This window comes from Balaenoptera acutorostrata, chromosome 3 (assembly GCF_949987535.1).
Source record: "Balaenoptera acutorostrata chromosome 3, mBalAcu1.1, whole genome shotgun sequence".
Classification (NCBI taxonomy): domain Eukaryota; kingdom Metazoa; phylum Chordata; class Mammalia; order Artiodactyla; family Balaenopteridae; genus Balaenoptera; species Balaenoptera acutorostrata.
In genome coordinates, this window is record NC_080066.1 from 56,700,478 (window position 1) to 56,726,459 (window position 25,982).

Consider the following 25,982-nt stretch of genomic DNA (forward strand, 5'->3'; position numbering starts at 1 on the left):
AAATGAAATGTTGAGGAGAGATAGAACACACATCGCTGGGTGGTATCGCCCTTTCCCTCGGTTCGCCCGTGCACCCTCCTCAAGTGTGCATGTGTTCTCTCACCCCGAGCCAGGTGGAATGCCAGGGAAGGAATGCCAGCAGCAGCCTGGGGCCATCCGTATAATCCCTGATACCCGTTGAAGTGAGGACAGTGTGGCAAGGTGAGGCCATGTGAAGGAGTCTCGGAAGGGTGTTTGTGTGCATTCCATGAGGATCCTGCTTTAAACCTTGTTGCGGTAAGCGACACTTCTTTGCTAAACCTAAAGGTTTAGCGAGGGTAACGTGTGCACCGGGGCTACACCCTCACCTTCTGGTCTTTTCTCGGGGAACACGAGCTTTGATGCCCTGAGAACTGGCTGCATTTCCTGACCCGTGGCTCGGCTCTGGCCACTTCTGTACGCTGATATGATTCAGCTCGCTGGCCGTCCCATGGTGGAATCTGCAACTTTAGATGTCCATCGTTTGAACATGTGCTTGGATTGATGATAACTCATACAAATGCATTCCTTGGAAATCTGAACAAAATGAGTGAGAAATCCCTACCGTCTCCTCGTTGGAACTGAGGTCCAGCACGTGGCTCCCAAAAGGGAAGTAGGGAGAAGTTCATGTTGCATTTGTGGCCGTGGGTGTCCACAGCCACATAGTTCAAGTTGAGGGTTGTGGTCATCTCATGGGGAGAAGAGCCATTGGGAAAGGAGCCTGGGATGCCAATCCAGGTGGGAAGGCTTGGGACAGAGTGCCGTCTCTGGGTACCTTGGTCTAGCCAGGACTGCTCTCCCCTGCCACGGTTCAGCATGCAGGTAGGAGAGGAAGCGTGAGCCATTGCTGGTTCTGCCGCCTGCACTTGGGTTCTACAGGCTGCCCCCACCTGCTGGTCATTGCCTTGTGGCCTCAAAGAAACAGAAGTTTGTAGGCTCAGGGTCAGATAGGATTCCAGGCCTAGGGCAGGGTTCTTTGTCATTTTCTACTTGGGAGACCAGATGCAGTTTAGGTTTCTCCTGATGAGGGGAGAAATCAAATGGGCCACAGTTCCTGGGAGTTTAGCCAATCTGATGGCTCCTCCTCGGGTTATGTCCTGCTTGTGTGTGCTGTGTGAAGGGGCTGGAAAACGCTTTAGTCAAGCTTGGTCACAGCAAGCTTCTTTGGTGAGAGGTGGCTCTGGCACCTTGCCGTGACACGTTGGGATCCCGGTGGAGAGAGAGTAAGGCAAGGCGAGTGAAAGAGACACGTGAGATGGCTGGCTAAGCCCACAGGTTTACTGGTGGGTGGATAGATCGACGGTGGCCATGGGGTTCACGGAACACATTTGGGACTCCCTCAGGAGCATCTGGAGGCACGTGTAGGGAAGGAACACGGGAGCACATTTGTGGACTGTCCCGCCTCTTTCCTCTCCTTGGTCGATTTGCTTCATGGCGGGTCCTTGTGCCAGCGAATGGTTGCCTTCATGGCACAGTATGGTGTCTTCTCATGGGGGCCGATTTGGAGGCCTTGGGGTGTTTTGTCCCTGTCTGGCCACGTTCCCCCTGTGTTGAAGATGTGAAGGTGTTCCTGAGGACAGCCAAGCATCGTTTCTATACCTGGCCCTCATAGCGTTCCCTGAGGATTGGAGCTGTACCCAGAGGTCATTGGGTGCAACCATGCAGAAACAAGGGAGTCGGCTGCCAAGGAAAGGCTACAGGTTTAAGGGCAGGAGAGGATGTGTGGTGTGGGTGTCATTTTTCCTGCCACCCGCTGGTGCATCCACACTGTGGTATCCGGCGAGCCTGGCCACAGGCCAGACAAGTCATACCGGTTCAAGTGTCTAGGCTGTTGTCTGGGTTCTGTCGTTGCATGGCTGTGGGTAACAAGTGGCTGTTGAGGACCTGAGCCTCCGGGTTTCCCCAATGGCACGTCACTGATGGGCCCAGAGTGGGAAAGTACCAGACACCACTGCAAGTTACAAAATTGCTGCAAGGGTTTGCCCCGCCACGTTGGGCGTCGGAATGGTTCCCATGCCATTAGCTTTGTGTGTGGGCCAAGGGTAGGTTGCCAGTCTTGGCAGCAGGCCAGGAAGTATGGCTGCAGGTGAATCTCCATTGTTCAGTCCAGGAGTTCCTCTGGTGCGTTTTGTCACCGGTCCCTACAAGCTGCTTTTGTTGGAGGTCGTCCCATTTGGCCAAGGGCCATTCCCTTGTGGAAGATCTCAGGGACCACATTTCCCGTTGAGGGTGAGTCCATTGTGTGGAAGCATATGCACCAGGATTGGTTTGGTTCCCCAGAGGGCAGTGGCCCTTACGCTGAGTAATCCCTGTTCCCCTGAGGGTGTCTCAGCGGTTCAGGATGACATCCCTATGCTGTGTCGGCGGGGAGGTGGCTCAGGCGGGGAAGTTCAAGGCCCATACCAGGGGGTTGATGGACGGCCCTGCTCTTTGTGCTGATGCCCGTGTGCTCTGAAGGCATCTGTGCCACGATGCATTCACGTTTGGCTGTGGACACACAGACATGATGGGCTGCAAATTAAATGTTGAGGGGAGATATAGTGCACATCGCTGGGCGGTATCACCCTTTGCCTCTGTGCGCCCCTTCACTTTTCTCAAACATCCCTGTGTTCTGTCACCCTGAGGCAGGTGGTGGAGTGCCAGGGAACAAACACCTGCAGCAGCATGGGCCCCTCTGTATAGTCCATGATACCTGGCGAAGTGAGGAGAGTGCAGCAATGTGAGGCAAGTCAAGGCAAAAGAGTCTCAGAGTGGTTTTGGCGTAAAGTCCTTGAGGATCCTCGTAGGAACCATGTGGTGGTGAGTGGAACTTCTTTGCAGAAACCTAGATGTTTGGCCACGGGGACTTGTGCACTGAGACTACACCCTCACCTTCTTGGCTCTTCCAGGGGCACCCCAGATATGATGCCATGATCCTTAGATCCACTTGCACCCCCGTGGGTCGGCTCTGGCCGCTCCTGACTGCTGACATGCTTGAGATCGGTGGCTGCCCCGCGGTGGAGCCTGCGACTTTGAACGTGCAGTCTTTGAGCAGGTGGATTGATGATGACTCCCATAAATGCACTGCTTGGAACTCTGAACAAATGAATGGGTCTCAGGTTTCTCCGCGGTCATGTCACTGATGGGCCTGGGGCGAAAATACAAGTCGCCAGGGCAAGCAACCCAGTTGCTGCAAGGGTTTGCACTGCCAGTTTGGGCATTGGAATATCTCCAATGCCAGTAGCTTTCTGTGTGATCCAAGGGCATCGCCTCTGGCTCGACAAGGTTCCTGGTAGAAACCTTGTGGGTTAAACGGAACTTCTTTGAAGAAACCTAGATGTTTGGCCACGGGGATTTGTGCCGCGAGACTACACCGTCACATTCTGGGCTCTTCCTGGGGCACCCGAGCTCCGATGCCCTGAGACTTGGGGGCACTTCCTGCCCTGTGGCTCGAGTCTGGCCGCTCCCTACTGCTGAGAGGATTGAGCTTGCTGACCTTCCGCGACTTTGCACATCTAGCCTTTGAGCAGGAGCGTGGATCAGTGATGACTCCCATAAATGCATTCCTTGGAAATCTAAACAAAATGAATGAGCAATACCTACCGTCTTCTCATCCTAACTGAGGTCCAGCACGTGGCTCCCAAAGGAAAATTAGGGAGAGGTCCATGTTGCATTTGCTACTGTGGGCGTGCGCAGCAACATTGTTCAAGTTGAGGGTGGCGGGCTTCTCGTGCAGAAAGAGCCATGTGGAAAGGAGCCTGGGATGTCCATCTACGTGGGAAGGCTAAGGACAACTTGACGTCTCTGGGCACCTGAGTCTAGCCAGAACTGCTATCCCCTGCCGTGGTCAGCGTGCGGGTGCGAAAGGAAGCGTGAGCCACTGGTACTCCTCTGGCTTGCCATTGAGATCTACAGGCCACCCTCAAGCTCAGGTCGTTGCCTTGTTCCCGCAAGGAAACAGAAGTCTCTGCCCTCAGGGTCAGAGAAGGAGTCCTGGCCAGGCCAGGCGTCTATGTCATGTTCAGCTTGGGAGGTGGGATATAGTTTAGGTTTGCCCTGATGGTCGGGGGAAAACAAATGGGCCACTGTCCCTGGGATTTGGGCGATGCTGATGGCGCCTCCTTGGGTTGTGTCCTGCTTGTGTGTTGTGTGTGGAGAGGTTGGAAAATGCCTTAGGCAAATCCAGGGGATATCAAGCTACTTAGGTGAGGGGTGGATTCGTTTGGATCCTGGTGGAGAGAGGAAGGCAAGGCGATTGGGAAGTACACTTGAGAGTGTTGGCTAAGCCCACAGGCTTACTGTTGGGTGGATAGATGGTCGGTGGACATAGGGTTCCCGGAACTCTTTTGGGATATCTTCAGGAGCATTTGGAGTCCCGTGTAGGGAAGGAATACAGGTGCACATTCGTGGATCATCCCAAGCTTTTCCTCTCCTTTCTCAATGTGCTTCACGGCGGGTCCTTGTTCCAGCGCATGGTGCCTTCACCGCACAGAACAGTGTCTTCTCACTGGGACCGATTTGGAGCCGTTGGGATGTTTTGTCCCTGTGTGGCCTCATTGCCCCTATGTTGAGGATGTTAAGGTGTTCCTTAGGACAGCCCAGCGTCATTGCTATACCAGGTCGGCATAGCATTCCCTGAGGTTTGGAGCTCTTCCCGGAGGTCTTTGGGCCCAACCATGCAGAAAGAAGGGAGTTGGCTGCCAAGGAAACGCTACAGGTTTAAGGGCTGGAGTGAATGTGTGCTGCCGGGGTTATTTTGTCCTGCCACCTTCTGGTGCTGTGAGCCTGTGACCTCCAGCGTGCATGGCTTCAAGCCAGAGACGTCATGCCGCTTCAAGTGTGCAAGATGTTGGATGCGTTCTCTCATTGCACGGCTGTGGGTGACACGTTGGTTCTGGAGGACCTGGGTCTCATGGTTTCTCCAAGGTCTTGTCCTTGAAGGGAAGAATGCGAATGTGCAAGGTGCTACGATAAGTTACCCAGTTGCTGCAAGGGTTTGGCCCGCCACTTTGGGCATTGGAATGGCTCCCTTGTCATTAGGTTTGGTTGCGGTCCCAAGGAAATTTCTCTGGCTTGGCAGGAGACCAGGAAGTATGCCTGCTGGTGAGTCTCCCTTGATCAGTCCAGGGGTTCCTCAGGTGCCCTTTGTCACGTCTCCATACGAGCCGCTTTTGATGGAGGTCGTCTTATTTGGCCAAGGGCCCTTCCCTTATGGAAGATCTCTCCACTTAAGGGCGTGTCCACTGTGTTTAATCATAAGTGCCAAAGGCGTGTTTGTTCCCATAGAGGGCACCTGCTCTTAGGCTGAGGGGGCCCTGTTGTCCTGAGGGTGTCTCAGGGGATCAGGAAGACATCCTTTTGCTGTGATGGAGGGCAGATTGCTCAGGAGAGGAATTTCAGGGACCGAGCCCGAGGGGTTGTTGGTCGGTGGCGCTCTTTGTCCTGATGGCTGCATGCTCTGAAGGCGCCTGTGCCACGATGCTTTCACGTTTGGCTGTGGACACACAGGCAAGATGGACAGCAAATGAAATGTTGAGGAGAGATAGAACACACATCGCTGGGTGGTATCGCCCTTTCCCTCGGTTCGCCCGTGCACCCTCCTCAAGTGTGCATGTGTTCTCTCACCCCGAGCCAGGTGGAATGCCAGGGAAGGAATGCCAGCAGCAGCCTGGGGCCATCCGTATAATCCCTGATACCCGTTGAAGTGAGGACAGTGTGGCAAGGTGAGGCCATGCGAAGGAGTCTCGGAAGGGTGTTTGTGTGCATTCCATGAGGATCCTGCTTTAAACCTTGTTGCGGTAAGCGACACTTCTTTGCTAAACCTAAAGGTTTAGCGAGGGTAACGTGTGCACCGGGGCTACACCCTCACCTTCTGGTCTTTTCTCGGGGAACACGAGCTTTGATGCCCTGAGAACTGGCTGCATTTCCTGACCCGTGGCTCGGCTCTGGCCACTTCTGTACGCTGATATGATTCAGCTCGCTGGCCGTCCCATGGTGGAATCTGCAACTTTAGATGTCCATCGTTTGAACATGTGCTTGGATTGATGATGACTCATACAAATGCATTCCTTGGAAATCTGAACAAAATGAGTGAGAAATCCCTACCGTCTCCTCGTTGGAACTGAGGTCCAGCACGTGGCTCCCAAAAGGGAAGTAGGGAGAAGTTCATGTTGCATTTGTGGCCGTGGGTGTCCACAGCCACATAGTTCAAGTTGAGGGTTGTGGTCATCTCATGGGGAGAAGAGCCATTGGGAAAGGAGCCTGGGATGCCAATCCAGGTGGGAAGGCTTGGGACAGAGTGCCGTCTCTGGGTACCTTGGTCTAGCCAGGACTGCTGTCCCCTGCCACGGTTCAGCATGCAGGTAGGAGAGGAAGCGTGAGCCATTGCTGGTTCTGCCGCCTGCACTTGGGTTCTACAGGCTGCCCCCACCTGCTGGTCATTGCCTTGTGGCCTCAAAGAAACAGAAGTTTGTAGGCTCAGGGTCAGATAGGATTCCAGGCCTAGGGCAGGGTTCTTTGTCATTTTCTACTTGGGAGACCAGATGCAGTTTAGGTTTCTCCTGATGAGGGGAGAAATCAAATGGGCCACAGTTCCTGGGAGTTTAGCCAATCTGATGGCTCCTCCTCGGGTTATGTCCTGCTTGTGTGTGCTGTGTGAAGGGGCTGGAAAACGCTTTAGTCAAGCTTGGTCACAGCAAGCTTCTTTGGTGAGAGGTGGCTCTGGCACCTTGCCGTGACACGTTGGGATCCCAGTGGAGAGAGAGTAAGGCAAGGCGAGTGAAAGAGACACGTGAGATGGCTGGCTAAGCCCACAGGTTTACTGGTGGGTGGATAGATCGACGGTGGCCATGGGGTTCACGGAACACATTTGGGACTCCCTCAGGAGCATCTGGAGGCACGTGTAGGGAAGGAACACGGGAGCACATTTGTGGACTGTCCCGCCTCTTTCCTCTCCTTGGTCGATTTGCTTCATGGCGGGTCCTTGTGCCAGCGAATGGTTGCCTTCATGTCACAGTATGGTGTCTTCTCATGGGGGCCGATTTGGAGGCCTTGGGGTGTTTTGTCCCTGTCTGGCCACGTTCCCCCTGTGTTGAAGATGTGAAGGTGTTCCTGAGGACAGCCAAGCATCGTTTCTATACCTGGCCCTCATAGCGTTCCCTGAGGATTGGAGCTGTACCCGGCGGTCATTGGGCGCAACCATGCAGAAACAAGGGAGTCGGCTGCCAAGGAAAGGCTACAGGTTTAAGGGCAGGAGAGGATGTGTGGTGTGGGTGTCATTTTTCCTGCCACCCGCTGGTGCATCCACACTGTGGTATCCGGCGAGCCTGGCCACAGGCCAGACAAGTCATACCGGTTCAAGTGTCTAGGCTGTTGTCTGGGTTCTGTCGTTGCATGGCTGTGGGTAACAAGTGGCTGTTGAGGACCTGAGCCTCCGGGTTTCCCCAATGGCACGTCACTGATGGGCCCAGAGTGGGAAAGTACCAGACACCACTGCAAGTTACAAAATTGCTGCAAGGGTTTGCCCCGCCACGTTGGGCGTCGGAATGGTTCCCATGCCATTAGCTTTGTGTGTGGGCCAAGGGTAGGTTGCCAGTCTTGGCAGCAGGCCAGGAAGTATGGCTGCAGGTGAATCTCCATTGTTCAGTCCAGGAGTTCCTCTGGTGCGTTTTGTCACCGGTCCCTACAAGCTGCTTTTGTTGGAGGTCGTCCCATTTGGCCAAGGGCCATTCCCTTGTGGAAGATCTCAGGGACCACATTTCCCGTTGAGCGTGAGTCCATTGTGTGGAAGCGTATGCACCAGGATTGGTTTGGTTCCCCAGAGGGCAGTGGCCCTTACGCTGAGTAATCCCAGTTCCCCTGAGGGTGTCTCAGCGGTTCAGGATGACATCCCTATGCTGTGTCGGCGGGGAGGTGGCTCAGGCGTGGAAGTTGAAGGCCCATACCAGGGGGTTGATGGACGGCTGTGCTCTTTGTGCTGATGCCCGTGTGCTCTGAAGGCATCTGTGCCACGACGCATTTACGTTTGGCTGTGGACACACAGAGATGATGGGCTGCAAATGAAATGTTGAGGGGAGATATAGCGCACATCGCTGGGCGGTATCACCCTTTGCCTCTGTGCGCCCGTTCACTTTTCTCCAACATCCCTGTGTTCTGTCACCCTGAGGCAGGTGGTGGAGTGCCAGGGAACAAACACCTGCAGCAGCATGGGCCCCTCTGTATAGTCCATGATACCTGGCGAAGTGAGGAGAGTGCAGCAATGTGAGGCAAGTCAAGGCAAAAGAGTCTCAGAGTGGTTTTGGCGTAAAGTCCTTGAGGATCCTCGTAGGAACCATGTGGTGGTGAGTGGAACTTCTTTGCAGAAACCTAGATGTTTGGCCACGGGGACTTGTGCACTGAGACTACACCCTCACCTTCTTGGCTCTTCCAGGGGCACCCCAGATATGATGCCATGATCCTTAGATCCATTTGCACCCCCGTGGGTCGGCTCTGGCCGCTCCTGACTGCTGACATGCTTGAGATCGGTGGCTGCCCCGCGGTGGAGCCTGCGACTTTGAACGTGCAGTCTTTGAGCAGGTGGATTGATGATGACTCCCATAAATGCACTGCTTGGAACTCTGAACAAATGAATGGGTCTCAGGTTTCTCCGCGGTCATGTCACTGATGGGCCTGGGGCGAAAATACAAGTCGCCAGGGCAAGCAACCCAGTTGCTGCAAGGGTTTGCACTGCCAGTTTGGGCATTGGAATATCTCCAATGCCAGTAGCTTTCTGTGTGATCCAAGGGCATCGCCTCTGGCTCGACAAGGTTCCTGGTAGAAACCTTGTGGGTTAAACGGAACTTCTTTGAAGAAACCTAGATGTTTGGCCACGGGGATTTGTGCCGCGAGACTACACCGTCACATTCTGGGCTCTTCCTGGGGCACCCGAGCTCCGATGCCCTGAGACTTGGGGGCACTTCCTGCCCTGTGGCTCGAGTCTGGCCGCTCCCTACTGCTGAGAGGATTGAGCTTGCTGACCTTCCGCGACTTTGCACATCTAGCCTTTGAGCAGGAGCGTGGATCAGTGATGACTCCCATAAATGCATTCCTTGGAAATCTAAACAAAATGAATGAGCAATACCTACCGTCTTCTCATCCTAACTGAGGTCCAGCACGTGGCTCCCAAAGGAAAATTAGGGAGAGGTCCATGTTGCATTTGCTACTGTGGGCGTGCGCAGCAACATTGTTCAAGTTGAGGGTGGCGGGCTTCTCGTGCAGAAAGAGCCATGTGGAAAGGAGCCTGGGATGTCCATCTACGTGGGAAGGCTAAGGACAACTTGACGTCTCTGGGCACCTGAGTCTAGCCAGAACTGCTATCCCCTGCCGTGGTCAGCGTGCGGGTGCGAAAGGAAGCGTGAGCCACTGGTACTCCTCTGGCTTGCCATTGAGATCTACAGGCCACCCTCAAGCTCAGGTCGTTGCCTTGTTCCCGCAAGGAAACAGAAGTCTCTGCCCTCAGGGTCAGAGAAGGAGTCCTGGCCAGGCCAGGCGTCTATGTCATGTTCAGCTTGGGAGGTGGGATATAGTTTAGGTTTGCCCTGATGGTCGGGGGAAAACAAATGGGCCACTGTCCCTGGGATTTGGGCGATGCTGATGGCGCCTCCTTGGGTTGTGTCCTGCTTGTGTGTTGTGTGTGGAGAGGTTGGAAAATGCCTTAGGCAAATCCAGGGGATATCAAGCTACTTAGGTGAGGGGTGGATTCGTTTGGATCCTGGTGGAGAGAGGAAGGCAAGGCGATTGGGAAGTACACTTGAGAGTGTTGGCTAAGCCCACAGGCTTACTGTTGGGTGGATAGATGGTCGGTGGACATAGGGTTCCCGGAACTCTTTTGGGATATCTTCAGGAGCATTTGGAGTCCCGTGTAGGGAAGGAATACAGGTGCACATTCGTGGATCATCCCAAGCTTTTCCTCTCCTTTCTCAATGTGCTTCACGGCGGGTCCTTGTTCCAGCGCATGGTGCCTTCACCGCACAGAACAGTGTCTTCTCACTGGGACCGATTTGGAGCCGTTGGGATGTTTTGTCCCTGTGTGGCCTCATTGCCCCTATGTTGAGGATGTTAAGGTGTTCCTTAGGACAGCCCAGCGTCATTGCTATACCAGGTCGGCATAGCATTCCCTGAGGTTTGGAGCTCTTCCCGGAGGTCTTTGGGCCCAACCATGCAGAAAGAAGGGAGTTGGCTGCCAAGGAAACGCTACAGGTTTAAGGGCTGGAGTGAATGTGTGCTGCCGGGGTTATTTTGTCCTGCCACCTTCTGGTGCTGTGAGCCTGTGACCTCCAGCGTGCATGGCTTCAAGCCAGAGACGTCATGCCGCTTCAAGTGTGCAAGATGTTGGATTCGTTCTCTCATTGCACGGCTGTGGGTGACACGTTGGTTCTGGAGGACCTGGGTCTCATGGTTTCTCCAAGGTCTTGTCCTTGAAGGGAAGAATGCGAATGTCCAAGGTGCTACGGTAAGTTACCCAGTTGCTGCAAGGGTTTGGCCCGCCACTTTGGGCATTGGAATGGCTCCCTTGTCATTAGGTTTGGTTGCGGTCCCAAGGAAATTTCTCTGGCTTGGCAGGAGACCAGGAAGTATGCCTGCTGGTGAGTCTCCCTTGATCAGTCCAGGGGTTCCTCAGGTGCCCTTTGTCACGTCTCCATACGAGCCGCTTTTGATGGAGGTCGTCTTATTTGGCCAAGGGCCCTTCCCTTATGGAAGATCTCTCCACTTAAGGGCGTGTCCACTGTGTTTAATCATAAGTGCCAAAGGCGTGTTTGTTCCCATAGAGGGCACCTGCTCTTAGGCTGAGGGGGCCCTGTTGTCCTGAGGGTGTCTCAGGGGATCAGGAAGACATCCTTTTGCTGTGATGGAGGGCAGATTGCTCAGGAGAGGAATTTCAGGGACCGAGCCCGAGGGGTTGTTGGTCGGTGGCGCTCTTTGTCCTGATGGCTGCATGCTCTGAAGGCGCCTGTGCCACGATGCTTTCACGTTTGGCTGTGGACACACAGGCAAGATGGACAGCAAATGAAATGTTGAGGAGAGATAGAACACACATCGCTGGGTGGTATCGCCCTTTCCCTCGGTTCGCCCGTGCACCCTCCTCAAGTGTGCATGTGTTCTCTCACCCCGAGCCAGGTGGAATGCCAGGGAAGGAATGCCAGCAGCAGCCTGGGGCCATCCGTATAATCCCTGATACCCGTTGAAGTGAGGACAGTGTGGCAAGGTGAGGCCATGCGAAGGAGTCTCGGAAGGGTGTTTGTGTGCATTCCATGAGGATCCTGCTTTAAACCTTGTTGCGGTAAGCGACACTTCTTTGCTAAACCTAAAGGTTTAGCGAGGGTAACGTGTGCACCGGGGCTACACCCTCACCTTCTGGTCTTTTCTCGGGGAACACGAGCTTTGATGCCCTGAGAACTGGCTGCATTTCCTGACCCGTGGCTCGGCTCTGGCCACTTCTGTACGCTGATATGATTCAGCTCGCTGGCCGTCCCATGGTGGAATCTGCAACTTTAGATGTCCATCGTTTGAACATGTGCTTGGATTGATGATGACTCATACAAATGCATTCCTTGGAAATCTGAACAAAATGAGTGAGAAATCCCTACCGTCTCCTCGTTGGAACTGAGGTCCAGCACGTGGCTCCCAAAAGGGAAGTAGGGAGAAGTTCATGTTGCATTTGTGGCCGTGGGTGTCCACAGCCACATAGTTCAAGTTGAGGGTTGTGGTCATCTCATGGGGAGAAGAGCCATTGGGAAAGGAGCCTGGGATGCCAATCCAGGTGGGAAGGCTTGGGACAGAGTGCCGTCTCTGGGTACCTTGGTCTAGCCAGGACTGCTGTCCCCTGCCACGGTTCAGCATGCAGGTAGGAGAGGAAGCGTGAGCCATTGCTGGTTCTGCCGCCTGCACTTGGGTTCTACAGGCTGCCCCCACCTGCTGGTCATTGCCTTGTGGCCTCAAAGAAACAGAAGTTTGTAGGCTCAGGGTCAGATAGGATTCCAGGCCTAGGGCAGGGTTCTTTGTCATTTTCTACTTGGGAGACCAGATGCAGTTTAGGTTTCTCCTGATGAGGGGAGAAATCAAATGGGCCACAGTTCCTGGGAGTTTAGCCAATCTGATGGCTCCTCCTCGGGTTATGTCCTGCTTGTGTGTGCTGTGTGAAGGGGCTGGAAAACGCTTTAGTCAAGCTTGGTCACAGCAAGCTTCTTTGGTGAGAGGTGGCTCTGGCACCTTGCCGTGACACGTTGGGATCCCGGTGGAGAGAGAGTAAGGCAAGGCGAGTGAAAGAGACATGTGAGATGGCTGGCTAAGCCCACAGGTTTACTGGTGGGTGGATAGATCGACAGTGGCCATGGGGTTCACGGAACACATTTGGGACTCCCTCAGGAGCATCTGGAGGCACGTGTAGGGAAGGAACACGGGAGCACATTTGTGGACTGTCCCGCCTCTTTCCTCTCCTTGGTCGATTTGCTTCATGGCGGGTCCTTGTGCCAGCGAATGGTTGCCTTCATGGCACAGTATGGTGTCTTCTCATGGGGGCCGATTTGGAGGCCTTGGGGTGTTTTGTCCCTGTCTGGCCACGTTCCCCCTGTGTTGAAGATGTGAAGGTGTTCCTGAGGACAGCCAAGCATCGTTTCTATACCTGGCCCTCATAGCGTTCCCTGAGGATTGGAGCTGTACCCGGCGGTCATTGGGCGCAACCATGCAGAAACAAGGGAGTCGGCTGCCAAGGAAAGGCTACAGGTTTAAGGGCAGGAGAGGATGTGTGGTGTGGGTGTCATTTTTCCTGCCACCCGCTGGTGCATCCACACTGTGGTATCCGGCGAGCCTGGCCACAGGCCAGACAAGTCATACCGGTTCAAGTGTCTAGGCTGTTGTCTGGGTTCTGTCGTTGCATGGCTGTGGGTAACAAGTGGCTGTTGAGGACCTGAGCCTCCGGGTTTCCCCAATGGCACGTCACTGATGGGCCCAGAGTGGGAAAGTACCAGACACCACTGCAAGTTACAAAATTGCTGCAAGGGTTTGCCCCGCCACGTTGGGCGTCGGAATGGTTCCCATGCCATTAGCTTTGTGTGTGGGCCAAGGGTAGGTTGCCAGTCTTGGCAGCAGGCCAGGAAGTATGGCTGCAGGTGAATCTCCATTGTTCAGTCCAGGAGTTCCTCTGGTGCGTTTTGTCACCGGTCCCTACAAGCTGCTTTTGTTGGAGGTCGTCCCATTTGGCCAAGGGCCATTCCCTTGTGGAAGATCTCAGGGACCACATTTCCCGTTGAGCGTGAGTCCATTGTGTGGAAGCGTATGCACCAGGATTGGTTTGGTTCCCCAGAGGGCAGTGGCCCTTACGCTGAGTAATCCCAGTTCCCCTGAGGGTGTCTCAGCGGTTCAGGATGACATCCCTATGCTGTGTCGGCGGGGAGGTGGCTCAGGCGTGGAAGTTGAAGGCCCATACCAGGGGGTTGATGGACGGCTGTGCTCTTTGTGCTGATGCCCGTGTGCTCTGAAGGCATCTGTGCCACGACGCATTTACGTTTGGCTGTGGACACACAGAGATGATGGGCTGCAAATGAAATGTTGAGGGGAGATATAGCGCACATCGCTGGGCGGTATCACCCTTTGCCTCTGTGCGCCCGTTCACTTTTCTCAAACATCCCTGTGTTCTGTCACCCTGAGGCAGGTGGTGGAGTGCCAGGGAACAAACACCTGCAGCAGCATGGGCCCCTCTGTATAGTCCATGATACCTGGCGAAGTGAGGAGAGTGCAGCAATGTGAGGCAAGTCAAGGCAAAAGAGTCTCAGAGTGGTTTTGGCGTAAAGTCCTTGAGGATCCTCGTAGGAACCATGTGGTGGTGAGTGGAACTTCTTTGCAGAAACCTAGATGTTTGGCCACGGGGACTTGTGCACTGAGACTACACCCTCACCTTCTTGGCTCTTCCAGGGGCACCCCAGATATGATGCCATGATCCTTAGATCCATTTGCACCCCCGTGGGTCGGCTCTGGCCGCTCCTGACTGCTGACATCCTTGAGATCGGTGGCTGCCCCGCGGTGGAGCCTGCGACTTTGAACGTGCAGTCTTTGAGCAGGTGGATTGATGATGACTCCCATAAATGCACTGCTTGGAACTCTGAACAAATGAATGGGTCTCAGGTTTCTCCGCGGTCATGTCACTGATGGGCCTGGGGCGAAAATACAAGTCGCCAGGGCAAGCAACCCAGTTGCTGCAAGGGTTTGCACTGCCAGTTTGGGCATTGGAATATCTCCAATGCCAGTAGCTTTCTGTGTGATCCAAGGGCATCGCCTCTGGCTCGACAAGGTTCCTGGTAGAAACCTTGTGGGTTAAACGGAACTTCTTTGAAGAAACCTAGATGTTTGGCCACGGGGATTTGTGCCGCGAGACTACACCGTCACATTCTGGGCTCTTCCTGGGGCACCCGAGCTCCGATGCCCTGAGACTTGGGGGCACTTCCTGCCCTGTGGCTCGAGTCTGGCCGCTCCCTACTGCTGAGAGGATTGAGCTTGCTGACCTTCCGCGACTTTGCACATCTAGCCTTTGAGCAGGAGCGTGGATCAGTGATGACTCCCATAAATGCATTCCTTGGAAATCTAAACAAAATGAATGAGCAATACCTACCGTCTTCTCATCCTAACTGAGGTCCAGCACGTGGCTCCCAAAGGAAAATTAGGGAGAGGTCCATGTTGCATTTGCTACTGTGGGCGTGCGCAGCAACATTGTTCAAGTTGAGGGTGGCGGGCTTCTCGTGCAGAAAGAGCCATGTGGAAAGGAGCCTGGGATGTCCATCTACGTGGGAAGGCTAAGGACAACTTGACGTCTCTGGGCACCTGAGTCTAGCCAGAACTGCTATCCCCTGCCGTGGTCAGCGTGCGGGTGCGAAAGGAAGCGTGAGCCACTGGTACTCCTCTGGCTTGCCATTGAGATCTACAGGCCACCCTCAAGCTCAGGTCGTTGCCTTGTTCCCGCAAGGAAACAGAAGTCTCTGCCCTCAGGGTCAGAGAAGGAGTCCTGGCCAGGCCAGGCGTCTATGTCATGTTCAGCTTGGGAGGTGGGATATAGTTTAGGTTTGCCCTGATGGTCGGGGGAAAACAAATGGGCCACTGTCCCTGGGATTTGGGCGATGCTGATGGCGCCTCCTTGGGTTGTGTCCTGCTTGTGTGTTGTGTGTGGAGAGGTTGGAAAATGCCTTAGGCAAATCCAGGGGATATCAAGCTACTTAGGTGAGGGGTGGATTCGTTTGGATCCTGGTGGAGAGAGGAAGGCAAGGCGATTGGGAAGTACACTTGAGAGTGTTGGCTAAGCCCACAGGCTTACTGTTGGGTGGATAGATGGTCGGTGGACATAGGGTTCCCGGAACTCTTTTGGGATATCTTCAGGAGCATTTGGAGTCCCGTGTAGGGAAGGAATACAGGTGCACATTCGTGGATCATCCCAAGCTTTTCCTCTCCTTTCTCAATGTGCTTCACGGCGGGTCCTTGTTCCAGCGCATGGTGCCTTCACCGCACAGAACAGTGTCTTCTCACTGGGACCGATTTGGAGCCGTTGGGATGTTTTGTCCCTGTGTGGCCTCATTGCCCCTATGTTGAGGATGTTAAGGTGTTCCTTAGGACAGCCCAGCGTCATTGCTATACCAGGTCGGCATAGCATTCCCTGAGGTTTGGAGCTCTTCCCGGAGGTCTTTGGGCCCAACCATGCAGAAAGAAGGGAGTTGGCTGCCAAGGAAACGCTACAGGTTTAAGGGCTGGAGTGAATGTGTGCTGCCGGGGTTATTTTGTCCTGCCACCTTCTGGTGCTGTGAGCCTGTGACCTCCAGCGTGCATGGCTTCAAGCCAGAGACGTCATGCCGCTTCAAGTGTGCAAGATGTTGGATTCGTTCTCTCATTGCACGGCTGTGGGTGACACGTTGGTTCTGGAGGACCTGGGTCTCATGGTTTCTCCAAGGTCTTGTCCTTGAAGGGAAGAATGCGAATGTCCAAGGTGCTACGGTAAGTTACCCAGTTGCTGCAAGGGTTTGGCCCGCCACTTTGGGCATTGGAATGGCTCCCTTGTCATTAGGTTTGGTTGCGGTCCCAAGGAAATTTCTCTGGCTTGGCAGGAGACCAGGAAGTATGCCTGCTGGTGAGTCTCCCTTGATCAGTCCAGGGGTTCCTCAGGTGCCCTTTGTCACGTCTCCATACGAGCCGCTTTTGATGGAGGTCGTCTTATTTGGCCAAGGGCCCTTCCCTTATGGAAGATCTCTCCACTTAAGGGCGTGTCCACTGTGTTTAATCATAAGTGCCAAAGGCGTGTTTGTTCCCATAGAGGGCACCTGCTCTTAGGCTGAGGGGGCCCTGTTGTCCTGAGGGTGTCTCAGGGGATCAGGAAGACATCCTTTTGCTGTGATGGAGGGCAGATTGCTCAGGAGAGGAATTTCAGGGACCGAGCCCGAGGGGTTGTTGGTCGGTGGCGCTCTTTGTCCTGATGGCTGCATGCTCTGAAGGCGCCTGTGCCACGATGCTTTCACGTTTGGCTGTGGACACACAGGCAAGATGGACAGCAAATGAAATGTTGAGGAGAGATAGAACACACATCGCTGGGTGGTATCGCCCTTTCCCTCGGTTCGCCCGTGCACCCTCCTCAAGTGTGCATGTGTTCTCTCACCCCGAGCCAGGTGGAATGCCAGGGAAGGAATGCCAGCAGCAGCCTGGGGCCATCCGTATAATCCCTGATACCCGTTGAAGTGAGGACAGTGTGGCAAGGTGAGGCCATGCGAAGGAGTCTCGGAAGGGTGTTTGTGTGCATTCCATGAGGATCCTGCTTTAAACCTTGTTGCGGTAAGCGACACTTCTTTGCTAAACCTAAAGGTTTAGCGAGGGTAACGTGTGCACCGGGGCTACACCCTCACCTTCTGGTCTTTTCTCGGGGAACACGAGCTTTGATGCCCTGAGAACTGGCTGCATTTCCTGACCCGTGGCTCGGCTCTGGCCACTTCTGTACGCTGATATGATTCAGCTCGCTGGCCGTCCCATGGTGGAATCTGCAACTTTAGATGTCCATCGTTTGAACATGTGCTTGGATTGATGATGACTCATACAAATGCATTCCTTGGAAATCTGAACAAAATGAGTGAGAAATCCCTACCGTCTCCTCGTTGGAACTGAGGTCCAGCACGTGGCTCCCAAAAGGGAAGTAGGGAGAAGTTCATGTTGCATTTGTGGCCGTGGGTGTCCACAGCCACATAGTTCAAGTTGAGGGTTGTGGTCATCTCATGGGGAGAAGAGCCATTGGGAAAGGAGCCTGGGATGCCAATCCAGGTGGGAAGGCTTGGGACAGAGTGCCGTCTCTGGGTACCTTGGTCTAGCCAGGACTGCTGTCCCCTGCCACGGTTCAGCATGCAGGTAGGAGAGGAAGCGTGAGCCATTGCTGGTTCTGCCGCCTGCACTTGGGTTCTACAGGCTGCCCCCACCTGCTGGTCATTGCCTTGTGGCCTCAAAGAAACAGAAGTTTGTAGGCTCAGGGTCAGATAGGATTCCAGGCCTAGGGCAGGGTTCTTTGTCATTTTCTACTTGGGAGACCAGATGCAGTTTAGGTTTCTCCTGATGAGGGGAGAAATCAAATGGGCCACAGTTCCTGGGAGTTTAGCCAATCTGATGGCTCCTCCTCGGGTTATGTCCTGCTTGTGTGTGCTGTGTGAAGGGGCTGGAAAACGCTTTAGTCAAGCTTGGTCACAGCAAGCTTCTTTGGTGAGAGGTGGCTCTGGCACCTTGCCGTGACACGTTGGGATCCCGGTGGAGAGAGAGTAAGGCAAGGCGAGTGAAAGAGACATGTGAGATGGCTGGCTAAGCCCACAGGTTTACTGGTGGGTGGATAGATCGACAGTGGCCATGGGGTTCACGGAACACATTTGGGACTCCCTCAGGAGCATCTGGAGGCACGTGTAGGGAAGGAACACGGGAGCACATTTGTGGACTGTCCCGCCTCTTTCCTCTCCTTGGTCGATTTGCTTCATGGCGGGTCCTTGTGCCAGCGAATGGTTGCCTTCATGGCACAGTATGGTGTCTTCTCATGGGGGCCGATTTGGAGGCCTTGGGGTGTTTTGTCCCTGTCTGGCCACGTTCCCCCTGTGTTGAAGATGTGAAGGTGTTCCTGAGGACAGCCAAGCATCGTTTCTATACCTGGCCCTCATAGCGTTCCCTGAGGATTGGAGCTGTACCCGGCGGTCATTGGGCGCAACCATGCAGAAACAAGGGAGTCGGCTGCCAAGGAAAGGCTACAGGTTTAAGGGCAGGAGAGGATGTGTGGTGTGGGTGTCATTTTTCCTGCCACCCGCTGGTGCATCCACACTGTGGTATCCGGCGAGCCTGGCCACAGGCCAGACAAGTCATACCGGTTCAAGTGTCTAGGCTGTTGTCTGGGTTCTGTCGTTGCATGGCTGTGGGTAACAAGTGGCTGTTGAGGACCTGAGCCTCCGGGTTTCCCCAATGGCACGTCACTGATGGGCCCAGAGTGGGAAAGTACCAGACACCACTGCAAGTTACAAAATTGCTGCAAGGGTTTGCCCCGCCACGTTGGGCGTCGGAATGGTTCCCATGCCATTAGCTTTGTGTGTGGGCCAAGGGTAGGTTGCCAGTCTTGGCAGCAGGCCAGGAAGTATGGCTGCAGGTGAATCTCCATTGTTCAGTCCAGGAGTTCCTCTGGTGCGTTTTGTCACCGGTCCCTACAAGCTGCTTTTGTTGGAGGTCGTCCCATTTGGCCAAGGGCCATTCCCTTGTGGAAGATCTCAGGGACCACATTTCCCGTTGAGGGTGAGTCCATTGTGTGGAAGCGTATGCACCAGGATTGGTTTGGTTCCCCAGAGGGCAGTGGCCCTTACGCTGAGTAATCCCTGTTCCCCTGAGGGTGTCTCAGCGGTTCAGGATGACATCCCTATGCTGTGTCGGCGGGGAGGTGGCTCAGGCGGGGAAGTTGAAGGCCCATACCAGGGGGTTGATGGACGGCTGTGCTCTTTGTGCTGATGCCCGTGTGCTCTGAAGGCATCTGTGCCACGACGCATTTACGTTTGGCTGTGGACACACAGAGATGATGGGCTGCAAATGAAATGTTGAGGGGAGATATAGCGCACATCGCTGGGCGGTATCACCCTTTGCCTCTGTGCGCCCGTTCACTTTTCTCAAACATCCCTGTGTTCTGTCACCCTGAGGCAGGTGGTGGAGTGCCAGGGAACAAACACCTGCAGCAGCATGGGCCCCTCTGTATAGTCCATGATACCTGGCGAAGTGAGGAGAGTGCAGCAATGTGAGGCAAGTCAAGGCAAAAGAGTCTCAGAGTGGTTTTGGCGTAAAGTCCTTGAGGATCCTCGTAGGAACCATGTGGTGGTGAGTGGAACTTCTTTGCAGAAACCTAGATGTTTGGCCACGGGGACTTGTGCACTGAGACTACACCCTCACCTTCTTGGCTCTTCCAGGGGCACCCCAGATATGATGCCATGATCCTTAGATCCATTTGCAGCCCCGTGGGTCGGCTCTGGCCGCTCCTGACTGCTGACATGCTTGAGATCGGTGGCTGCCCCGCGGTGGAGCCTGCGACTTTGAACGTGCAGTCTTTGAGCAGGTGGATTGATGATGACTCCCATAAATGCACTGCTTGGAACTCTGAACAAATGAATGGGTCTCAGGTTTCTCCGCGGTCATGTCACTGATGGGCCTGGGGCGAAAATACAAGTCGCCAGGGCAAGCAACCCAGTTGCTGCAAGGGTTTGCACTGCCAGTTTGGGCATTGGAATATCTCCAATGCCAGTAGCTTTCTGTGTGATCCAAGGGCATCGCCTCTGGCTCGACAAGGTTCCTGGTAGAAACCTTGTGGGTTAAACGGAACTTCTTTGAAGAAACCTAGATGTTTGGCCACGGGGATTTGTGCCGCGAGACTACACCGTCACATTCTGGGCTCTTCCTGGGGCACCCGAGCTCCGATGCCCTGAGACTTGGGGGCACTTCCTGCCCTGTGGCTCGAGTCTGGCCGCTCCCTACTGCTGAGAGGATTGAGCTTGCTGACCTTCCGCGACTTTGCACATCTAGCCTTTGAGCAGGAGCGTGGATCAGTGATGACTCCCATAAATGCATTCCTTGGAAATCTAAACAAAATGAATGAGCAATACCTACCGTCTTCTCATCCTAACTGAGGTCCAGCACGTGGCTCCCAAAGGAAAATTAGGGAGAGGTCCATGTTGCATTTGCTACTGTGGACGTGCGCAGCAACATTGTTCAAGTTGAGGGTGGCGGGCTTCTCGTGCAGAAAGAGCCATGTGGAAAGGAGCCTGGGATGTCCATCTACGTGGGAAGGCTAAGGACAACTTGACGTCTCTGGGCACCTGAGTCTAGCCAGAACTGCTATCCCCTGCCGTGGTCAGCGTGCGGGTGCGAAAGGAAGCGTGAGCCACTGGTACTCCTCTGGCTTGCCATTGAGATCTACAGGCCACCCTCAAGCTCAGGTCGTTGCCTTGTTCCCGCAAGGAAACAGAAGTCTCTGCCCTCAGGGTCAGAGAAGGAGTCCTGGCCAGGCCAGGCGTCTATGTCATGTTCAGCTTGGGAGGTGGGATATAGTTTAGGTTTGCCCTGATGGTCGGAGGAAAACAAATGGGCCACTGTCCCTGGGATTTGGGCGATGCTGATGGCGCCTCCTTGGGTTGTGTCCTGCTTGTGTGTTGTGTGTGGAGAGGTTGGAAAATGCCTTAGGCAAATCCAGGGGATATCAAGCTACTTAGGTGAGGGGTGGATTCGTTTGGATCCTGGTGGAGAGAGGAAGGCAAGGCGATTGGGAAGTACACTTGAGAGTGTTGGCTAAGCCCACAGGCTTACTGTTGGGTGGATAGATGGTCGGTGGACATAGGGTTCCCGGAACTCTTTTGGGATATCTTCAGGAGCATTTGGAGTCCCGTGTAGGGAAGGAATACAGGTGCACATTCGTGGATCATCCCAAGCTTTTCCTCTCCTTTCTCAATGTGCTTCACGGCGGGTCCTTGTTCCAGCGCATGGTGCCTTCACCGCACAGAACAGTGTCTTCTCACTGGGACCGATTTGGAGCCGTTGGGATGTTTTGTCCCTGTGTGGCCTCATTGCCCCTATGTTGAGGATGTTAAGGTGTTCCTTAGGACAGCCCAGCGTCATTGCTATACCAGGTCGGCATAGCATTCCCTGAGGTTTGGAGCTCTTCCCGGAGGTCTTTGGGCCCAACCATGCAGAAAGAAGGGAGTTGGCTGCCAAGGAAACGCTACAGGTTTAAGGGCTGGAGTGAATGTGTGCTGCCGGGGTTATTTTGTCCTGCCACCTTCTGGTGCTGTGAGCCTGTGACCTCCAGCGTGCATGGCTTCAAGCCAGAGACGTCATGCCGCTTCAAGTGTGCAAGATGTTGGATGCGTTCTCTCATTGCACGGCTGTGGGTGACACGTTGGTTCTGGAGGACCTGGGTCTCATGGTTTCTCCAAGGTCTTGTCCTTGAAGGGAAGAATGCGAATGTGCAAGGTGCTACGATAAGTTACCCAGTTGCTGCAAGGGTTTGGCCCGCCACTTTGGGCATTGGAATGGCTCCCTTGTCATTAGGTTTGGTTGCGGTCCCAAGGAAATTTCTCTGGCTTGGCAGGAGACCAGGAAGTATGCCTGCTGGTGAGTCTCCCTTGATCAGTCCAGGGGTTCCTCAGGTGCCCTTTGTCACGTCTCCATACGAGCCGCTTTTGATGGAGGTCGTCTTATTTGGCCAAGGGCCCTTCCCTTATGGAAGATCTCTCCACTTAAGGGCGTGTCCACTGTGTTTAATCATAAGTGCCAAAGGCGTGTTTGTTCCCATAGAGGGCACCTGCTCTTAGGCTGAGGGGGCCGTGTTGTCCTGAGGGTGTCTCAGGGGATCAGGAAGACATCCTTTTGCTGTGATGGAGGGCAGATTGCTCCGGAGAGGAATTTCAGGGACCGAGCCCGAGGGGTTGTTGGTCGGTGGCGCTGTTTGTCCTGATGGCTGCATGCTCTGAAGGCGCCTGTGCCACGATGCTTTCACGTTTGGCTGTGGACACACAGGCAAGATGGACAGCAAATGAAATGTTGAGGAGAGATAGAACACACATCGCTGGGTGGTATCGCCCTTTCCCTCGGTTCGCCCGTGCACCCTCCTCAAGTGTGCATGTGTTCTCTCACCCCGAGCCAGGTGGAATGCCAGGGAAGGAATGCCAGCAGCAGCCTGGGGCCATCCGTATAATCCCTGATACCCGTTGAAGTGAGGACAGTGTGGCAAGGTGAGGCCATGCGAAGGAGTCTCGGAAGGGTGTTTGTGTGCATTCCATGAGGATCCTGCTTTAAACCTTGTTGCGGTAAGCGACACTTCTTTGCTAAACCTAAAGGTTTAGCGAGGGTAACGTGTGCACCGGGGCTACACCCTCACCTTCTGGTCTTTTCTCGGGGAACACGAGCTTTGATGCCCTGAGAACTGGCTGCATTTCCTGACCCGTGGCTCGGCTCTGGCCACTTCTGTACGCTGATATGATTCAGCTCGCTGGCCGTCCCATGGTGGAATCTGCAACTTTAGATGTCCATCGTTTGAACATGTGCTTGGATTGATGATGACTCATACAAATGCATTCCTTGGAAATCTGAACAAAATGAGTGAGAAATCCCTACCGTCTCCTCGTTGGAACTGAGGTCCAGCACGTGGCTCCCAAAAGGGAAGTAGGGAGAAGTTCATGTTGCATTTGTGGCCGTGGGTGTCCACAGCCACATAGTTCAAGTTGAGGGTTGTGGTCATCTCATGGGGAGAAGAGCCATTGGGAAAGGAGCCTGGGATGCCAATCCAGGTGGGAAGGCTTGGGACAGAGTGCCGTCTCTGGGTACCTTGGTCTAGCCAGGACTGCTGTCCCCTGCCACGGTTCAGCATGCAGGTAGGAGAGGAAGCGTGAGCCATTGCTGGTTCTGCCGCCTGCACTTGGGTTCTACAGGCTGCCCCCACCTGCTGGTCATTGCCTTGTGGCCTCAAAGAAACAGAAGTTTGTAGGCTCAGGGTCAGATAGGATTCCAGGCCTAGGGCAGGGTTCTTTGTCATTTTCTACTTGGGAGACCAGATGCAGTTTAGGTTTCTCCTGATGAGGGGAGAAATCAAATGGGCCACAGTTCCTGGGAGTTTAGCCAATCTGATGGCTCCTCCTCGGGTTATGTCCTGCTTGTGTGTGCTGTGTGAAGGGGCTGGAAAACGCTTTAGTCAAGCTTGGTCACAGCAAGCTTCTTTGGTGAGAGGTGGCTCTGGCACCTTGCCGTGACACGTTGGGATCCCGGTGGAGAGAGAGTAAGGCAAGGCGAGTGAAAGAGACACGTGAGATGGCTGGCTAAGCCCACAGGTTTACTGGTGGGTGGATAGATCGACGGTGGCCATGGGGTTCACGGAACACATTTGGGACTCCCTCAGGAGCATCTGGAGGCACGTGTAGGGAAGGAACACGGGAGCACATTTGTGGACTGTCCCGCCTCTTTCCTCTCCTTGGTCGATTTGCTTCATGGCGGGTCCTTGTGCCAGCGAATGGTTGCCTTCATGTCACAGTATGGTGTCTTCTCATGGGGGCCGATTTGGAGGCCTTGGGGTGTTTTGTCCCTGTCTGGCCACGTTCCCCCTGTGTTGAAGATGTGAAGGTGTTCCTGAGGACAGCCAAGCATCGTTTCTATACCTGGCCCTCATAGCGTTCCCTGAGGATTGGAGCTGTACCCGGCGGTCATTGGGCGCAACCATGCAGAAACAAGGGAGTCGGCTGCCAAGGAAAGGCTACAGGTTTAAGGGCAGGAGAGGATGTGTGGTGTGGGTGTCATTTTTCCTGCCACCCGCTGGTGCATCCACACTGTGGTATCCGGCGAGCCTGGCCACAGGCCAGACAAGTCATACCGGTTCAAGTGTCTAGGCTGTTGTCTGGGTTCTGTCGTTGCATGGCTGTGGGTAACAAGTGGCTGTTGAGGACCTGAGCCTCCGGGTTTCCCCAATGGCACGTCACTGATGGGCCCAGAGTGGGAAAGTACCAGACACCACTGCAAGTTACAAAATTGCTGCAAGGGTTTGCCCCGCCACGTTGGGCGTCGGAATGGTTCCCATGCCATTAGCTTTGTGTGTGGGCCAAGGGTAGGTTGCCAGTCTTGGCAGCAGGCCAGGAAGTATGGCTGCAGGTGAATCTCCATTGTTCAGTCCAGGAGTTCCTCTGGTGCGTTTTGTCACCGGTCCCTACAAGCTGCTTTTGTTGGAGGTCGTCCCATTTGGCCAAGGGCCATTCCCTTGTGGAAGATCTCAGGGACCACATTTCCCGTTGAGCGTGAGTCCATTGTGTGGAAGCGTATGCACCAGGATTGGTTTGGTTCCCCAGAGGGCAGTGGCCCTTACGCTGAGTAATCCCAGTTCCCCTGAGGGTGTCTCAGCGGTTCAGGATGACATCCCTATGCTGTGTCGGCGGGGAGGTGGCTCAGGCGGGGAAGTTGAAGGCCCATACCAGGGGGTTGATGGACGGCTGTGCTCTTTGTGCTGATGCCCGTGTGCTCTGAAGGCATCTGTGCCACGACGCATTTACGTTTGGCTGTGGACACACAGAGATGATGGGCTGCAAATGAAATGTTGAGGGGAGATATAGCGCACATCGCTGGGCGGTATCACCCTTTGCCTCTGTGCGCCCGTTCACTTTTCTCAAACATCCCTGTGTTCTGTCACCCTGAGGCAGGTGGTGGAGTGCCAGGGAACAAACACCTGCAGCAGCATGGGCCCCTCTGTATAGTCCATGATACCTGGCGAAGTGAGGAGAGTGCAGCAATGTGAGGCAAGTCAAGGCAAAAGAGTCTCAGAGTGGTTTTGGCGTAAAGTCCTTGAGGATCCTCGTAGGAACCATGTGGTGGTGAGTGGAACTTCTTTGCAGAAACCTAGATGTTTGGCCACGGGGACTTGTGCACTGAGACTACACCCTCACCTTCTTGGCTCTTCCAGGGGCACCCCAGATATGATGCCATGATCCTTAGATCCATTTGCAGCCCCGTGGGTCGGCTCTGGCCGCTCCTGACTGCTGACATGCTTGAGATCGGTGGCTGCCCCGCGGTGGAGCCTGCGACTTTGAACGTGCAGTCTTTGAGCAGGTGGATTGATGATGACTCCCATAAATGCACTGCTTGGAACTCTGAACAAATGAATGGGTCTCAGGTTTCTCCGCGGTCATGTCACTGATGGGCCTGGGGCGAAAATACAAGTCGCCAGGGCAAGCAACCCAGTTGCTGCAAGGGTTTGCACTGCCAGTTTGGGCATTGGAATATCTCCAATGCCAGTAGCTTTCTGTGTGATCCAAGGGCATCGCCTCTGGCTCGACAAGGTTCCTGGTAGAAACCTTGTGGGTTAAACGGAACTTCTTTGAAGAAACCTAGATGTTTGGCCACGGGGATTTGTGCCGCGAGACTACACCGTCACATTCTGGGCTCTTCCTGGGGCACCCGAGCTCCGATGCCCTGAGACTTGGGGGCACTTCCTGCCCTGTGGCTCGAGTCTGGCCGCTCCCTACTGCTGAGAGGATTGAGCTTGCTGACCTTCCGCGACTTTGCACATCTAGCCTTTGAGCAGGAGCGTGGATCAGTGATGACTCCCATAAATGCATTCCTTGGAAATCTAAACAAAATGAATGAGCAATACCTACCGTCTTCTCATCCTAACTGAGGTCCAGCACGTGGCTCCCAAAGGAAAATTAGGGAGAGGTCCATGTTTCATTTGCTACTGTGGGCGTGCGCAGCAACATTGTTCAAGTTGAGGGTGGCGGGCTTCTCGTGCAGAAAGAGCCATGTGGAAAGGAGCCTGGGATGTCCATCTACGTGGGAAGGCTAAGGACAACTTGACGTCTCTGGGCACCTGAGTCTAGCCAGAACTGCTATCCCCTGCCGTGGTCAGCGTGCGGGTGCGAAAGGAAGCGTGAGCCACTGGTACTCCTCTGGCTTGCCATTGAGAT

General features: G+C 54.4%; 15 non-coding genes across 15 annotated transcripts; all 15 read left to right on the plus strand.

Annotated features, from left to right (window-relative positions):
• The first annotated feature begins 516 nt into the window (after window positions 1-516).
• On the plus strand, window positions 517-608 carry LOC130707857 (small nucleolar RNA SNORD116). Its single transcript, XR_009007886.1, has one exon. It is a non-coding gene; the product is annotated as a small nucleolar RNA SNORD116 (small nucleolar RNA).
• A 2,446-nt stretch (window positions 609-3,054) lies between these two features.
• Window positions 3,055-3,146, plus strand: LOC130707999 (small nucleolar RNA SNORD116). Its single transcript, XR_009008027.1, has one exon. It is a non-coding gene; the product is annotated as a small nucleolar RNA SNORD116 (small nucleolar RNA).
• A 387-nt stretch (window positions 3,147-3,533) lies between these two features.
• On the plus strand, window positions 3,534-3,625 carry LOC130707873 (small nucleolar RNA SNORD116). Its single transcript, XR_009007902.1, has one exon. It is a non-coding gene; the product is annotated as a small nucleolar RNA SNORD116 (small nucleolar RNA).
• Window positions 3,626-6,035: 2,410 nt separating this feature from the next.
• On the plus strand, window positions 6,036-6,127 carry LOC130707810 (small nucleolar RNA SNORD116). The gene has a single exon (XR_009007840.1). It is a non-coding gene; the product is annotated as a small nucleolar RNA SNORD116 (small nucleolar RNA).
• A 2,446-nt stretch (window positions 6,128-8,573) lies between these two features.
• On the plus strand, window positions 8,574-8,665 carry LOC130708000 (small nucleolar RNA SNORD116). The gene has a single exon (XR_009008028.1). It is a non-coding gene; the product is annotated as a small nucleolar RNA SNORD116 (small nucleolar RNA).
• A 387-nt stretch (window positions 8,666-9,052) lies between these two features.
• LOC130707874 (small nucleolar RNA SNORD116) lies at window positions 9,053-9,144 on the plus strand. The gene has a single exon (XR_009007903.1). It is a non-coding gene; the product is annotated as a small nucleolar RNA SNORD116 (small nucleolar RNA).
• Window positions 9,145-11,554: 2,410 nt separating this feature from the next.
• LOC130707811 (small nucleolar RNA SNORD116) lies at window positions 11,555-11,646 on the plus strand. Its single transcript, XR_009007841.1, has one exon. It is a non-coding gene; the product is annotated as a small nucleolar RNA SNORD116 (small nucleolar RNA).
• Window positions 11,647-14,092: 2,446 nt separating this feature from the next.
• Window positions 14,093-14,184, plus strand: LOC130708001 (small nucleolar RNA SNORD116). The gene has a single exon (XR_009008029.1). It is a non-coding gene; the product is annotated as a small nucleolar RNA SNORD116 (small nucleolar RNA).
• Window positions 14,185-14,571: 387 nt separating this feature from the next.
• LOC130707875 (small nucleolar RNA SNORD116) lies at window positions 14,572-14,663 on the plus strand. Its single transcript, XR_009007904.1, has one exon. It is a non-coding gene; the product is annotated as a small nucleolar RNA SNORD116 (small nucleolar RNA).
• Window positions 14,664-17,073: 2,410 nt separating this feature from the next.
• LOC130707812 (small nucleolar RNA SNORD116) lies at window positions 17,074-17,165 on the plus strand. Its single transcript, XR_009007842.1, has one exon. It is a non-coding gene; the product is annotated as a small nucleolar RNA SNORD116 (small nucleolar RNA).
• Window positions 17,166-19,611: 2,446 nt separating this feature from the next.
• LOC130708002 (small nucleolar RNA SNORD116) lies at window positions 19,612-19,703 on the plus strand. Its single transcript, XR_009008030.1, has one exon. It is a non-coding gene; the product is annotated as a small nucleolar RNA SNORD116 (small nucleolar RNA).
• A 387-nt stretch (window positions 19,704-20,090) lies between these two features.
• On the plus strand, window positions 20,091-20,182 carry LOC130707876 (small nucleolar RNA SNORD116). Its single transcript, XR_009007905.1, has one exon. It is a non-coding gene; the product is annotated as a small nucleolar RNA SNORD116 (small nucleolar RNA).
• Window positions 20,183-22,592: 2,410 nt separating this feature from the next.
• LOC130707813 (small nucleolar RNA SNORD116) lies at window positions 22,593-22,684 on the plus strand. Its single transcript, XR_009007843.1, has one exon. It is a non-coding gene; the product is annotated as a small nucleolar RNA SNORD116 (small nucleolar RNA).
• Window positions 22,685-25,130: 2,446 nt separating this feature from the next.
• Window positions 25,131-25,222, plus strand: LOC130708003 (small nucleolar RNA SNORD116). The gene has a single exon (XR_009008031.1). It is a non-coding gene; the product is annotated as a small nucleolar RNA SNORD116 (small nucleolar RNA).
• Window positions 25,223-25,609: 387 nt separating this feature from the next.
• LOC130707877 (small nucleolar RNA SNORD116) lies at window positions 25,610-25,701 on the plus strand. The gene has a single exon (XR_009007906.1). It is a non-coding gene; the product is annotated as a small nucleolar RNA SNORD116 (small nucleolar RNA).
• The last annotated feature ends 281 nt before the right edge of the window (window positions 25,702-25,982 follow it).